The following is a 16,330-nucleotide window of genomic DNA, read 5'->3' as shown; positions in this document are numbered from 1 at the left end:
CTTGCTTATGTCTGTGGAAGCACCGGAGCTCGCAACGAGTTATGATAAGCGTTCACTACATCGTATCGCACGCATCGGACGAATCACACGGATCGAAAAAGACTATCTTTGCTGTAATTGTTATGTAACCGCGTTCACTACATCGTATCGGACGCATCGCCTCACGGCAAATCCGTCCACGTTTCTCGGATGGGCAACTTTTCCGATGCGTGCGATCATGGCCTTCTTTAATAAATCAATATTTTAATTGGCCAACTGTTACTATTATGTTGTGCCATGTTCAGTGTCGCGCCAAAATGGCAGACGGAAAACTTATTTCGCGTGTAGAAAATTGCGAAGAATTATATAATTTGAGGCGTTCTCATTACAGTAATCAAGTCATTTCTTGCAAATATATTATGTAACCAATATTTCTTTCGTTTCTTCCTCTTCAATTAGGACGCATGAAGCAATTACAAATTCTTATTCGCTAACAGACGTAATTAATAGACCTAACCTCAACTCCTTTGCTTTCAGCAATGTCAATATCGTACGACGTCATGTTTCAAACAGCTGATAGGGGAATCCGATGAGGCGATGAGGTGGAGCCGTTACAGTGAAAGCACTGCACTTAAAATATCCGTTGCGTGAGATTCGTACGAGCAGTACGATACGATGTAGTGAACGCTTACCTTTATAGTTGAGCGCTCCGTTCCGTTTAGGCTGTGTCTGACAACGCTGCTTTAGGTCAAGGACGCGACGTAATACAACATTGTCATGTGGGTTTCCGGCTTTGCGGGCGCTGTTAGTCTCGCTTTCTCGATCGTTGTTCATCTCTACTGCCCGTACTAAAGTGAGTTTCTTCTATTATACGTATATAGAGGGTGATTCACGAGGATTTACCGTCCCTTACGGAACTTATTTTCGAAGATATTTTGAACAGAAAATGTCATATAGGCCTAAACATGTGTCCTATTCTCAATATTTTCACAGTTAAATTAATTTGAAGTTGTTTGAAAAATACAATTATTCTTTAGTTTTAAGAGTAAAAGAATATTGCAGATAAAGAATGAACTATTCAGAAGTATCATTTCTTTAATTAGCTAATATTGTGAAGCTAAAAATGTGTTATGAATTCCATAGTTGCTTCGTACAGATCTTTTTTTTTTATTTTTAAGTAGGCCTACAAAATTACATTTTTCTTACGCATTTATCACAATAATTGTTACAAATCACGCCACTTTTGTAAATTCTTTAAGACTATATTAGGATGCATAATTAAATTGTAAGGAATTATATTCCTGAAGTCGTATGATTTGTAACAATTTTTGTAATAAGTGCGTAAGAATCATGTAATTTTTAGTTAAAAATTGAAAAACAATATCTGTAGAAAGTAATAATTAACGACACATTTTTAACTTCAGAATACGAGCCAATTAAAGAAATTACACTTCTGAATAGTTCATTCTCTATTTGTAATATTCTTTTACCCTTAAAACTAGAGAAAAAGATATTTTTACAAACAACTTCAAATTAGTGTAATTCTGAAAATATTGAGATTAGGATAGATGTTTATGTGACATTTTTTGCTCAGAATGTCTTCGGAAATAAGCTCCGTAAGTGGCAGTAAATCCTTATGAATCACTCTCTAAATAAATAAATAAATAAATAAATAAATAAATAAATAAATAAATAAATAAATAAATAAATAAATAAATAAATATGAATGAATAATAAATGAATAAATAAATATGAATAAATAAATAAATAAATAAATAAATAAATAAATAAATAAATAAATAAATAAATAAATAAATAAGTAAAAAAATAAGTAAGTAAGTAAATATGTAAGGTAATAAGTAAATAAATAAATAAATAAATAAACAAATAAATAAATACATAAATAAATAAATAATTGTTAAAAAGGAAATCAGGACCCGGGAAGAGAAACAAAATTAATATCCTCGTAGTGGGAAAATGTTTCAAGATAAAGAGAAACGAAACAATTTAGCAAAGGACTAATGAATAGGCTACCTTAAACTTAAAAAACAAAACCTGAGGACCGGTTTTACAAAAGTTAACATCTACAAAATTAAGATTTTTCAGGAAACACATTTTTATGAATAATAACCAAGTTTTGAGTTTTTGAAACGTGAAAAAATTATATTATTATTATTATTATTATTATTATTATTATTATTATTATTCTCATCATCATCTCACTTTGAGAGAGGAACAGAGATTAAGGGTGTTTGAGAATAAGGTTCTTAGGAAAATATTTGGGGCTAAGAGGGATGAAGTTACAGGAGAATGGAGAAAGTTACACAACGCAGAGCTGCACGCATTGTATACTTCACCTGACATAATTAGAAACATTAAATCCAGACGTTTGGGATGGGCAGAACATGTAGCACGTACGGGCGAATCCAGAAATGCATATGGAGTGTTAGTTGGGAGGCCGGAGGGAAAAAGACCTTTGGGGAGGCCGAGACGTAGATGGGAAGAAAATATTAAAATGGATTTGAGGGAGGTGGGATATGATAATGGAGACTGGATTAATCTTGTTCAGGATAGGGACCAATGGCGGGCTTATGTGAGGGCGGCAATGAACCTGCGGGTTCCTTAAAAGCCAGTAAGTAAGTAAGTAAGTAAGTAAGTAAGTAAGTAAGTAAGTAAGTAAGTAAGTAAGTAAGTAAGTATTATTATTATTATTATTATTATTATTATTATTATATAGATGTGTTACATATAATTAGAAAAATTAGTTTGACCTGATAGATTGTCAGAAAAAAAAATAATGAAAACCAAAAGTTTTCTTCAAAGCGTAACATCTACAGTTACAAATCATTTTAAACTTTAAACAACTTTTAATGTTCTACTTATTCCTAGTGAAAACCAGGGTTCGAATTAAGATTTCTGTTGAGAAGGGGATAGAATTATAGATAGAGAATACCATACGTAATTATTATTATTATTATTATTATTATTATTATTATTATTATTATTATTATCATTCGATACGGCTCAACGCTTTTTCGCGCTGAGTTGCTTGTCTTGCATCTTGATCATAATAATAATATCCACGCTCAGGCTTAAGATAAGATGTGTAATTCCTAAGTTATTGATTGTTGTCAGCTTGCCGGTGATAATGTCATGAATATTATTGTCTTGCCTATTTTTTACTTTATGAAGTACATAATATATTCGTATTAAAACAATTATATTTTGTGACGGGGATAGAAGTTATCCCTGGCAGGGATGTTAAAATTAATTTATGAGAGGGGGATAACTTTCCAACAGGGGGAAAATTCCCTCCATCCCCCATTAATTCGGCACCCTGGTGAAAATGAAATTGCATCAGTGAATCATTGTTATTACATCAGTGAATGGTTTCATTATACATTGAAACTTCATTATTGTCATTTTCATTGTTAACACACTTACTTACTTACTGGCTTTTAAGGAACCCGGAGGTTCATTGCTGCCCTCACATAAGCCCGCCATTGGTCCCTATTCTGAGCAAGATTAATCCAGTCTCTATCATCATATCCCACCTCCCTCAAATCCATTTTAATATTATCTTCCCATCTACGTCTCGGCCTCCCCAAAGGTCTTTTCCTCTCTGGCCTCTCAACCAACACTCTATATGCATTTCTGGATTCGCCCATACGTGCTACATGTCCTGCCCATCTCAAACGTCTGGATTTAATGTTCCTAATTATGTCAGGTGAAGGATACAATGCGTGCAGTTCTGCGTTGTGTAACTTTCTCCATTCTCCTTTACCTTCGTCCCTTTTAGCCCCAAATATTTTCCTAAGAACCTTATTCTCAAAAAATTGTTAACACACTAAAATAATAGTTTAAAATAAGTTTGTTAACACACTACAGTTACAAATATTATTTTAAATTTTAAACAACTTTTAATATTTACTTATTCAAAGTAAAAACAATGAAATTACATCAGTGAATCATTGTTATTACATCAGTGAATGGTTTCATTATACATTGAAACTTCATTGTTGTCATTTTCATTGTTAACATACTACAGTTACTAATATTATTTTAGACTTTAAACAACTTTTATTATTTTACTTATTCAAAGTAAAAACAATGAAATTACATCAGTGAATCATTGTTATTACATCAGTGAATGGTTTCATTATACATTGAAACTTCATTGTTGTCATTTTCATTGTTAACATACTACAGTTACAAATATTATTTTAGACTTTAAACAACTTTTATTTTTACTTATTTAAAGTAAAAGCAATGTAATTACATCAGTGAATCATTGTTATTACATCAGTGAGTGGTTTCATTATACATTAAACTTCATTGTTGTCATTGTTAATTAACATCTACAGTTACAAATTTATTTTACACTTTAAACAACTTTTAATAGTTTACTTATTCAAAGTAAAAACAATGAAATTACATCAGTGAATCATTGTTATTACATAAGTGAATGGTTTCATTATACATTGAAACTTCATTGTTGTCATTTTCATTGTTAACATACTACAGTTACAAATATTATTTTAGACTTTAAACAACTTTTATTTTTACTTATTTAAAGTAAAAGCAATGTAATTACATCAGTGAATCATTGTTATTACATCAGTGAGTGGTTTCATTATACATTAAACTTCATTGTTGTCATTGTTAATTAACATCTACAGTTACAAATTTATTTTACACTTTAAACAACTTTTAATAGTTTACTTATTCAAAGTAAAAACAATGAAATTACATCAGTGAATCATTGTTATTACATCAGTGAATGGTTTCATTATACATTGAAACTTCATTGTTGTCATTTTCATTGTTAACATACTACAGTTACAAATATTATTTTAGACTTTAAACAACTTTTATTATTTTACTTATTTAAAGTAAAAGCAATGTAATTACATCAGTGAATCATTGTTATTACATCAGTGAGTGGTTTCATTATACATTAAACTTCATTGTTGTCATTGTTAATTAACATCTACAGTTACAAATTTATTTTACACTTTAAACAACTTTTAATAGTTTACTTATTCAAAGTAAAAACAATGAAATTACATCAGTGAATCATTGTTATTACATCAGTGAATGGTTTCATTATACATTGAAACTTCATTGTTGTCATTTTCATTGTTAACATACTACAGTTACTAATATTATTTTAGACTTTAAACAACTTTTATTATTTTACTTATTTAAAGTAAAAGCAATGTAATTACATCAGTGAATCATTGTTATTACATCAGTGAGTGGTTTCATTATACATTAAACTTCATTGTTGTCATTGTTAATTAACATCTACAGTTACAAATTTATTTTACACTTTAAACAACTTTTAATAGTTTACTTATTCAAAGTAAAAACAATGAAATTACATCAGTGAATCATTGTTATTACATCAGTGAATGGTTTCATTATACATTGAAACTTCATTGTTGTCATTTTCATTGTTAACATACTACAGTTACAAATATTATTTTAGACTTTAAACAACTTTTATTATTTTACTTATTTAAAGTAAAAGCAATGTAATTACATCAGTGAATCATTGTTATTACATCAGTGAGTGGTTTCATTATACATTAAACTTCATTGTTGTCATTGTTAATTAACATCTACAGTTACAAATTTATTTTACACTTTAAACAACTTTTAATAGTTTACTTATTCAAAGTAAAAACAATGAAATTACATTAGTGAATCATTGTTATTACATCAGTGAATGGTTTCATTATACATTGAAACTTCATTGTTGTCATTTTCATTGTTAACACACTACAGTTAGAAATATTATTTTAAACTTTAAACAAATTTTAATATTTTACTTATTAAAAGTAAAAACAATGAAATTACATCAGTGAATCATTGTTATTACACCAGTGAATGGTTTCATCATATTATTGGAACTTCATTGTTGTCATTGTCACTGTTAACACAACCATTGACAGCCTCTGAATAATACTCTTGTGCTTGTGCAGATGTGTTGTCAAAATACTTGAGAAGTTTTTTTTACACTTACATGATTGCTTGGTGTTAATAATGGAGCATTATCTACTGTATTTCCCTGAATTGTGTAACATTTTTCTTCCGTACTTGAACTGTGGTTACCGGCCCAGTGTAAGTAGTATGCACTTTACATAATATTATTTTAATGTACCGAAGTATATATGATATTTCCATGCAAATATTCTGCGTCATCATACGATGTAAGAGTAATGGAACGGAGAAAAGTTCTCTCCGGCGCCGGGATTTGAACCCGGGCTTTCAGCTCTACGTGCTGATGCTTCATCCACTAAGCCACACCGGATACCACCCCGGCGTCGGACAGAATCATCTCAGATTAAGCTCCAACTCTTGGGTTCCCTCTAGTGGCCGCCCTCTGCACTACGTCATAGATGTCTATGAACGTAGGACCGAAGTCCACACATGTGCTGAGGTGCACTCGTTATGAGTCACTAGTTGGCCGGGATCCGACGGAATAAGCGCCGTCTTAAATCACGAAATGATTTACGCATATCATATATATCTATGACGTAGTGCAGAGGGCGGCCACTAGAGGGAACCCAAGAGTTGGAGCTTAATCTGAGACGATTCTGTCCGACGTCGGGGTGGTATCCGGTGTGGCTTAGTGGATAAAGCATCAGCAATTAGAGCTGAAAGCCCGGGTTCAAATCCCGGCGCCGGAGAGAACTTTTCTCCATTCCATTACTCTTACATCGTATGATGACGCAGAATATCTGCATGGAAATATCATATGTACTTCGGTACATTAAAATAATATATATGATATGCGTAAGTAACTTCGTGATTTAAGACGGCGCTTATTCCGTCGGATCCCGGCCAACTAGTCACTCATAACGTGTAAACCTCAGCACATGTGTGGACTTCGGTCTTACGTTCATAGACATCTATGACGTAGTGCAGAGGGCGGCCACTGGAGGGAACCCAAGAGTTGGAGCTTAATCTGAGACGATTCTGTCCGACGCCGGGGTGGTATCCGGTGTGGCTTAGAGGATAAAGCATCAGCACGTGGAGCTGAAAACCCGGGTTCAAATCTCGGCGCCGGAGAGAACTTTTCTCCGTTCCATTACTCTTACATCGTACTTTACATAATATATCATTTCTTTCCGCGTTTTTACAAACAAGGACTCTCGATTCACTTATCTTGAGAGGTGAAACTTGTGAAACATGACAGTGTTTATTTTTATTCCGATAACCATGGTCTACGTTTTGTTTGCATATTCTGTCCTCATCCCATATTGCTCACAGCTACACTTAGCTCCAGTAACATTTTTCTTAGTGTCATCTTCTTTTCTGCTAACCATATCATCAGCCAAGCTTATGCACTTATTCTTCTTCCTCCTACTATCGGAAGATTTCCTGCTAGTGTTGTATTTTCGGAAATAATCCAACCGACTATTCTTATTTTTCTGTCCACTAATGTTTACTATGCAGGACAGTACAGAGATGGAAATAAAAGTTGGAGCTCCCTTACTGTCTAAATTTCGCTTACAACACACTGCGCATGTGCAGTGAACGAGAACTACTGTATACAGTAGAACCTTAATTATCCGTGGTAATGAAGGGGGTGGACTGAACGGTTAATCGAAAAAATCGGATAATCCGTACCATAAGAGATTTTCGTAAATTTAGTGAATAACACAGACACTTTCGTAATTTCCTCCATGATCTTGTACCCTAGATCATATATGTAACAGATAACTCCCCGCTACGTTAAAATCGGCAGCACTTTGAAGAGAACAACCGCCAGGATCGCCACCCGTCCGCCGTAAACGAACACGAGATGGCAGCACGGTCGCTAATGCAATTCAGATGATAGTCTTATTCACCTAATACATAGTTTCTTAACAGATAGAACTTTTCAAGTCAAAATGGATGGCACTTTATCAATAATCAAGAATATGAAAGCCGGAGTTCCACAGGGTTCCGTCTTAGCGCCGCATTTATATTCAGTTTATGTACACGATATTCCATTGATTGCTGAATGTAATATGGGATTATACGCAGATGACACCACCTACTTCACCAGTGACATTTCAATCAACATCGCACAACGTACTATGCAAAAACAACTCAAAATATTGGAAATGTGGCTAAGAAACTGGAGAATAAAAGTCAATATAAGTAAAACTCAAGCCATCATTTTTACCAGAAGAAAGCCAAAAATACCAGATCACCTCAATCTCTTCTCCGAAGATATCTACTATAAACAATCTGTAAAATACCTCGGCGTCACACTTGATAAACAACTTCGATTTCATCACCATGTTGAAGCAGCTCGTAACAAAGCATTAGCCAGATTCATTCATCTATATCCATTGTTGAAGTCACCTTACATCAGACTTCCCTTGAAAAAAAATCCTTTACACTTCTGTTATAAGATCTCAAATGACCTATGGCTGCGAAATCTGGAGCAATGCAAAATTCCAAATTATCAGACGTCTTCATGCTATACAGAGAAAAGTATCTCTATCACTGGTGCAGACTATAGAACACCAATAAACAACTACAAGACATGCTTGAAATAGAATCATTATACGACATTATACAGAAATTTACAGAAAACTTTCATAAGGACTTGCTGTACCACCCCAATCCTCTGATAAGAGCCCTGGCAACAAGAGTATAAAGTAACAACTACCGTCAAGATCGGTCACCTCAATTAAAAATAAAATATTCCTGCTTGTTAACCATCTCTGTTAAAGTAAAAGCCTTTTAAGGCTGACACTTATGAACCATACATGTTCCTGTAAAAAAAAAAAAAAAAAAAAACAATGGGAATTATGACGTGACTCCTTATGTAACAACTAGATGGCAGCGTAGTAAACCTGACAAAAGTTGTTAACCTCAAAGCCTATAAGCCCGACATATCTGTTACATATTATATGATGTAGGCTTGTACTTAACACGCTAGGTAGTGGATCAGAAGTCCACTAACTGAAGTCTGGTTGTCAACGGCGGGTTTTTGAGGAAAAGGAAACTCCTTGTATTGGCTCTCTGTGGAAAGATAAGAATAGTGGGGGTCTCGTGTTGTAGATTTACAGACTTTATACTACAATCTCGTATTCTGATGCGAAATGAGGCACAGTTTCTCTTTCCCCAAGCCACTAACTTATTTAGGCCTACACTTTTTCTTCGATTTGTTTTGACACCCGTAGAAGACTTTTCATATAGAAGTTATATAGTACGACAACTCGAACAGCAGACCATATTGTGTAAGGATAAAGACTTTTAATGACACACTCTACAAAAATAACGTGCTAATACAATGTACAGTACGTCATATATTTCTGCAGCAAAAAAAAAAAAAAAAAAAAACGAGAGAGAGAGAGAGACGGATATTCCAACAATCGGTCAATAGGGTGACGGATAATCGAGGTTCTACTATATATGTTACTTGTGGAAATTTTTGCCTACATACAGGTGGACGACCATTAAGACTCGCTCCAAATTTTAATTCCATATCTGTACTAAAACTTCGGCGGACCACATAGACCTTTGTCCCGCGAGCCACCTTTTGGGAATCGCTGCCTTACAGGATTCGTTCGTTCGTTCGTTCGTCCGTCCGTCCGTCCATCCGTCCGTCCGTTCCTCCATCGCAGTTTCAAGCCTCATTACGTAAAGAGAAGCTCTCCAGGATAACGGTTGAGATGGATGGCAGTGGTATGAATGAATGGCTTATTTGATGCTGCAACAGATGGCACTTCAGTACCATTTCGCAACTAGGGGCAAATACAAGGCTAGGCACAACACTGTTTGATGACAGATACGTGCAGCGAACAGAGAAGTCAACATCTACGCTTCAAGTCAAGGTGACTCTTTGTTTATTGCGTGCCATTACTTAAACTGATCGCTTAAGTACGATGTGGTATAGCAATAGTTAGACACGATATGTTTAGCATTTTCGTGTCAATAGTTTCGCTTTAAGTTTCACGAAGCATGAAATGTCCGTTAAAAGCGAAGTGTGAATTAGATTTTTTTACTGGGTTGGTTTTATTATTATTACTAGCCGTACCCGTGCGCTCCGCTGCACCCGTTAGAAATAAATATAAAGTAATTACATAATTAAAATAGGACATTTGATCCAGGGAACATTCGTGTTTGATATAAGGATAAATCGTTTATTATGTTACTTAATTTAAATTGTATTTGCATAATTAAAATGCGATCATTTTTATCCAGAGACCACTCATTTGGTCATAAAAATTATTTTAGGAAATACAGGAAACGAATGTACAGAATAGCCTATCAAGTTTTCTGTGCATAAGAAGCTATTTTAATCTTACCTGTCCTCGATTCACTCAGAAGTTACTGTAATAACATTATAGCATTATGTCCATCTAGAGAAACTACACTTTCCAATGGTGAATTAATAATTAATTATACAAATCGGTTAATTTAGCTTCTGATATTACTTCATACAAACACAGAAACATTATCTGTAGGCTATCTTTCATAGCTTTCGATTGTTGCTGTCCAAGGCCCCTTATAGACGAAGTCATTTGTTTTTTAATTCATTACACGGCCTTAGATGGCAGTTATTTTAATTTTAAAACTCATTTATCTCATTAAATATCAGTCCTATCAAACTTTTTCAAGGAATAAAACCTATCGGAAATTATTTTTAAAGAAACTTTTGTTATGTAACATTTTTCATAAAAATCAATAATAAGCGAGATATTTCGATTTATTTATTTCAGGCCACCTTATAACCCCCCTTTTAAATAATATATTTTGAATGCCATATAGCCTAAAATCTAAGTTACAACGAACTTAATTTATATTCCAATTTTCATCGAAATCTGTTCAGCCATTATCGCGTGAAAAGGTAACAAACATACAGACAGACAGACAGACAGACAGACATACAAACAAAATTTTCAAAAAAACGATTTTCGGTTTCAGGGTGGTTAATTGTATATGTTAGGACCAAATATTTTTGGAAAATCGAAAATTACCAGAAAAATTTCGGCTACAGATTTATTATTAGTATAGATTATTATTATTATTATTATTATTATTATTATTATTATTAATATTATTATTATTATTATTATTATTATTATTATTATTATTATCGTCATTCTATATTATTCTGTCGTGACTATTTTTCTAATTAAGCCTGTACATTGTCGTGACGGTGTAGGGAATTGGTGGTCCAACAGTCGTCCGTTAGCAGCGCTACTGACGGTCGCTCGCAGCGCCACTAACGCGCCACTTAAAGTGGCCACGTCTGAAGGGACACTTATTGAAGATATTGTTGAAACATTAATATAACTTGAAATGATTTCATTCGTGATGACTGATGATTTACCAAAGACATTTATCTGTAAATCTTCGATGCTGTTTAACACATCGCAGTCTGTAATTTATTGTAATGAAACTGTAGTTAAATGTTCAAGGCAGACTGAAAAAATCCAAAATTCAAATTTAAGTCTCACGTTATATTTTATTTATAGTTCCTACCAGATTCTCGCTTCACTTACCTTTCTTCCCACCACAATCTGAACACACGCTCTCGCCATGAAACAATACTAACAATACCATCCCATCGCACCTCCTCATACTCACCCTCTTTCACAATAACCCTGCCAAGACTCTGGAATTCGCTACCTGCTAACATCAGGGACTGTCGAAATAAAATTGAATTCAAACGCAAAATTACTAGGAACTTGGTCAGTAATTGAGACTCGTTCAGACATGGTTTCTTGTAAATAGTTCTGTTAATCTATCACAAAATATTTCAATATCCGGTAATTTCATTACTATAGAATTTTGTTATTTTAGGTTTAATTTGTAATTCAGTAAATACAAAAATATTCTTTGTTCTTAACTTCTATGATAAAATATCTAGCTTTCATTAATCAGGTAATCTTGTCGTACTTTAATTTTTATTGTAATTGTAATTGTAAATTTAATATTAATTGTAATTTTATTCTTCATATTATAGTTGTAAGCCTCTGGTAGAGGGGCAGAGAAGGCCTGTCGGCCTTATCGCTACGAGGTTAAATAGATAAATACTAATACTAATAAAAATTACATATATCTTCATGGTTAATTCGTTTGACAGAGAATGCGGCGGAAACGAAAGAATGCATAAAGGCTTACAGATTTCAATTTAGAAAACTTAAAGAGTAACAAAAAATAATGAAAATTGAAGATGAAGAACAACATTAGTATACAATTTATTTTCTGAATTGGTTCCGTTTAATTGGAATCGGCAGGCGAGCTTACATGACAGAATTTTATTTTTTTATTAATGGTAGGGACTTGACTGTTCGACATTCACCCATATGTAGACTAATTTAAAGACAGAATCGTTGCCCAGGTTGCGCCACACAAGGCTGGTCTACGCTACATCCGCGATGAGATGATGTAGATTTGTTGGGATGCCACAGGGGAACCGGAGATCCCGGAGAAAACCCTGTGTTACCTGGTCCACGGACTTGTCCAACATGAGGTATAAATTGGGATGGCAGAAATCTTATTTACTACTAGCCGTACCCGTGCGCTCCGCTGCACCCGTTAGAAATAAATATAAAGTAATTACATAATTAAAATAGGACATTTGATCCAGGGAATATTCGTGTTCGATAGAAGGATAAATCGTTTAATATGTTACTTAATTTAAATTGTATTTAAAATATTAAAATGTGATCATTTTGATCCAGAGACCACTCATTTGGTGCAATGACAATTCCTTTAACATGTTTCTTAATTGTTATTGCCAATTATTTTTTGAAAAGCGAAAATTAACAGAAAAATTTTGGCTACAGATTTATTATTATGTTTATATTATATTATGAAAAAGTGTGTTGATAACGGATGTACTCGAATTAGAAAGTTTTTAATTTGTTGTGGGAGCTCTTGAATCTCAGGAGGAACAACTTTTACAACAGCGCAACATAATCTGCTTGGCTCATTACCCAATTTTTTTGCATTGCATTTATTGCATATGTATTTTATGTACTTCAACACGATTCAATTGAGCATAGTTAAAATTTGAATTATAAAATAATGGATTGCTAAGCTAACGTACTATTACTGCATACTAAATCAATACACTCTCGTTGTTCGTTAATTCTCTGTGATAAAAATGAATATGTTGATAAACATTATTATAATAAATACAGGAAATGAATATACAGAATAACCTATCAAGTTTTCTGTGCATAAGAAGCTATTTTAATCTTACCTGTCCTCAATTCACTCACAAGTTACTGTAATAACTTTAGGCCTATAGCATTATGTCCATCCAGAGAAACTACACTTTCCAATGATGAAATAATAATTAATTATACAAATCGGTTAATTTAGCTTCCAATATTTTACTTCATACAAACACAGAAACATTGTCTGTAGGCTATGCTTCATAGCTTTCGATTGTTGTGTCCAAGGCCCCTTATACATAAAAGAAGTCATTTGTTTTTTATTTCAATACACCGCCTTAGATGGCAGTTATTTTAATTTTAAAACTCATTTATCTCATTAAATATCAGACCTATCAAAATTTTTCAGAGAATAAAACTTATCAAAAATCATTTTTAAAGAAACGTTTGTTATGTAACATATTTCACAAAAATCAACACTAAGCGAGATATTTCGATTTATTTAATTCAGGCCCCCTTATAACCCCCCTTTTAAATAACGTATTTTGAATGCCATATAGCCTATAATCTAAGTTACAACGAACTTAATTTATATTCCAATTTTCATCGAAATCGGTTTAGCCATTAATGCGTGAAAAGGTAACAAACATACAGACAGACAGACATACAAACAAAAATTTCAAAAAAGCGATTTTCGGTTTCAGGGTGGTGAATTATATATGTTAGGACCAATTATTTTTGGAAAATCGAAAATTACCAGAAAAATTTTGGCTACAGATTTATTATTAGTATAGATTACTAAGAGGCGGATGTTGATGAAAAGTCATCTTCTTATTTTTCACATTAGGACGATGCCTATTAATATAGAAATCCTTTTTATGTCAATATTAAGTAAAAAATTAATTTCTTATAGAGCATTTTTTTTCCTATACGTTTTACGTTTTTGAACTAATAGATCATTTTTATATTTTTTTCCCGCAACGAGACAGAAACTCTTGGCCACGGGTTGGGCTTTTGTCGGAAAGGAGAGTTATTGCGTAATAACAGGCATCATAGAGTCCATGGAGCTATCGCCTGTCTTCTTCGGAACAAGGGTTGGGAAGTTCATGAAGAGGTCGACTGCATTTCTGAAGACGACTCTCACAGAAGAGCGGATATAATAGCAATAAACAGGCAACAACAAAAGGCTATTATCATAGATCCAACTATACGCATGGAGAGAGATCTAAACCAAGCTCATCAGGTTGATCAGGAAAAGAGGGCCATTTATGAACCTTGTATTCCCTACCTTAGTGCCAAGTATAACATCCCCCTCTTCAATTGGTCAGTGACAGGTTTATTTTTTGGTGCTCGGAGTTCTTTACCAAAATTTACATATAATTTTTTAAAACAATTATCAATACCATCTTTTGAAATTCAAAAAATCATCTCGCAAATTCTTAAAGATTCCCTGCAGAATATAGTTTCATTTATACCACTCAGAAGGCCTTAATTAAGGATATGCTAATTTTAAATAATATCTTTTATTTATAAGTATAATTTTATAGTCATCTTCTAAGATTTTATTTTATAATTGATAACACTAGCCTGCGAATTTCAACTTTGTGTTTGTTGCCTAAACTAAGTAATGTGATTTTATATAATGTCGATGTGCTAAATCCGAATTTTCAGTCCGTTTGCTTCTATCACGTCAGGTTTGTTTGCAAAATCACTTTAAATGTATTTTATAATTACGTGAATTTCATCACCAACTTTTTCATTTCACTTTTTTTTTTTCAAATTCAAAAACAGTATTTAAAAGACGAAACTTGCTGAAATTATGTGTAGGGCTGTTCATACATGTCACTAGAGTGTTTTTGCTTTGTTTTGTCTTGTTTACTTCACTATTGGATGTATAAATTAGCACAATGTATCACACAAAAAATTACACCACTTGCTTCTTAGTTGAGAAAGTCCTCCTGTTCCTCTTTCTTTTATGTTTCTCTTCAGGTATTTTACGCTTTAACATCCAACAATAATTACCAAGCATACTGATGCTCCCGCGTCCCTGGTACCTTCTTTCGAACTCCTGCAAATCCTTGTGAAATCGTTCATCTTACTCTTAGCTGAAGAATCCTAGATTTTCGGCGAAATAATCTTGCTGAGAAAACAGAAAACTTTGATACTCATGTTACAACCAAATTCCTTGTATGCTTCAAGCATGTTAGCCACAATGTTTCGGTAATTAGGATCCTTGTTGCCAAGAAATTTTAAAACAACTTCACAAAAAAAAAATCCATGCTGATTTCTCCTTTTAGTCCATACTGTTTTTAAATGCTGCACCAGACATATACTTAAAACAGCCTCCTTCCTTACTTAAAACTTTTACAAGCTGTTTCATTAAGCCACGCTTGATGTGGAGAGATGGCAGCACAATTTTAGAAGAACTCACAAGGCTTTGGCGCACAACATTCTTACAACCGACTTCCAAATTTTGTCGAGGTGGCCAGTCTTTCATAGTCCAGTGATCAACTCGTGCCCTACTATCCCACAGGCAAAGAATGCATGGAAATTTAGTAAAACCAGATTGTTGACCCAGGAACATAGTAAGAACTTTGTAATCATCACAAACTTGCCAGTTGTGTTCCTATAGTCTAGTCGCAATAACAGCAGTTGCAAATTTGTGTATGATTTTTTTAGGATCACTGAATAGGCAACGGGCACTGAACCAAAAATGTTTCCTTTATGAAGGAGGAAATCCTTTAAACTTTGCTTGGAAGCATCAATGAACAGTCTCCATTCACTTAGGTCATAGTTTGGAAGTCCAAGTTTTAGCATAAATTCTTTCACATTACTGCAATATACAAGATTATCATCTTCGGAGAAAAAGTATTTAAAGCCTATTTCACGTTGTCAGTACCAACAGAATGATGTTTGTTTAAGATTTTCTGGTCGCACAGGGATTGGTACATTAGGCACAAGTAAAATGGCTGACCGAACAACTGAATACACGATTTGATTTTTATGTTTAGAATCGTACCCCTTCACATCACACGAACAGAAGTAGCAGTCATTACTATGGTTCGACTGCTCTCTCCAAACCATAGGTACTCCAAAAGATAGCAACGGTCTTCTCCAATTGATCAAATGACGAAGTTCTTCAGTGCATACTCTACATACTTTGTGTGGTGCCCAAGCTTTACTTTGGTCTCCAAGTTTGATTCTAAAATAGG

General features: G+C 33.6%; 1 protein-coding gene across 1 annotated transcript in view; it reads left to right on the top strand.

Annotated features, from left to right (window-relative positions):
• Positions 1-9,658: 9,658 nt before the first annotated feature.
• Positions 9,659-16,330, top strand: part of LOC138695838 (cytochrome P450 9e2-like) — a 45,333-nt gene continuing 38,661 nt past the window's right edge. Inside the window, exon 1 of the mRNA XM_069820117.1 lies at positions 9,659-9,821. The gene's annotated coding sequence lies outside the window, so the exon portion shown is untranslated. The remainder of the gene's footprint in view (positions 9,822-16,330) is intronic.

This window comes from Periplaneta americana, chromosome 3, assembly GCF_040183065.1.
Source record: "Periplaneta americana isolate PAMFEO1 chromosome 3, P.americana_PAMFEO1_priV1, whole genome shotgun sequence".
Taxonomy (NCBI): Eukaryota; Metazoa; Arthropoda; class Insecta; order Blattodea; family Blattidae; genus Periplaneta; species Periplaneta americana.
Note: the sequence above shows the minus strand (reverse complement) of the source record. Positions and strands in the feature narration are given on the sequence as shown.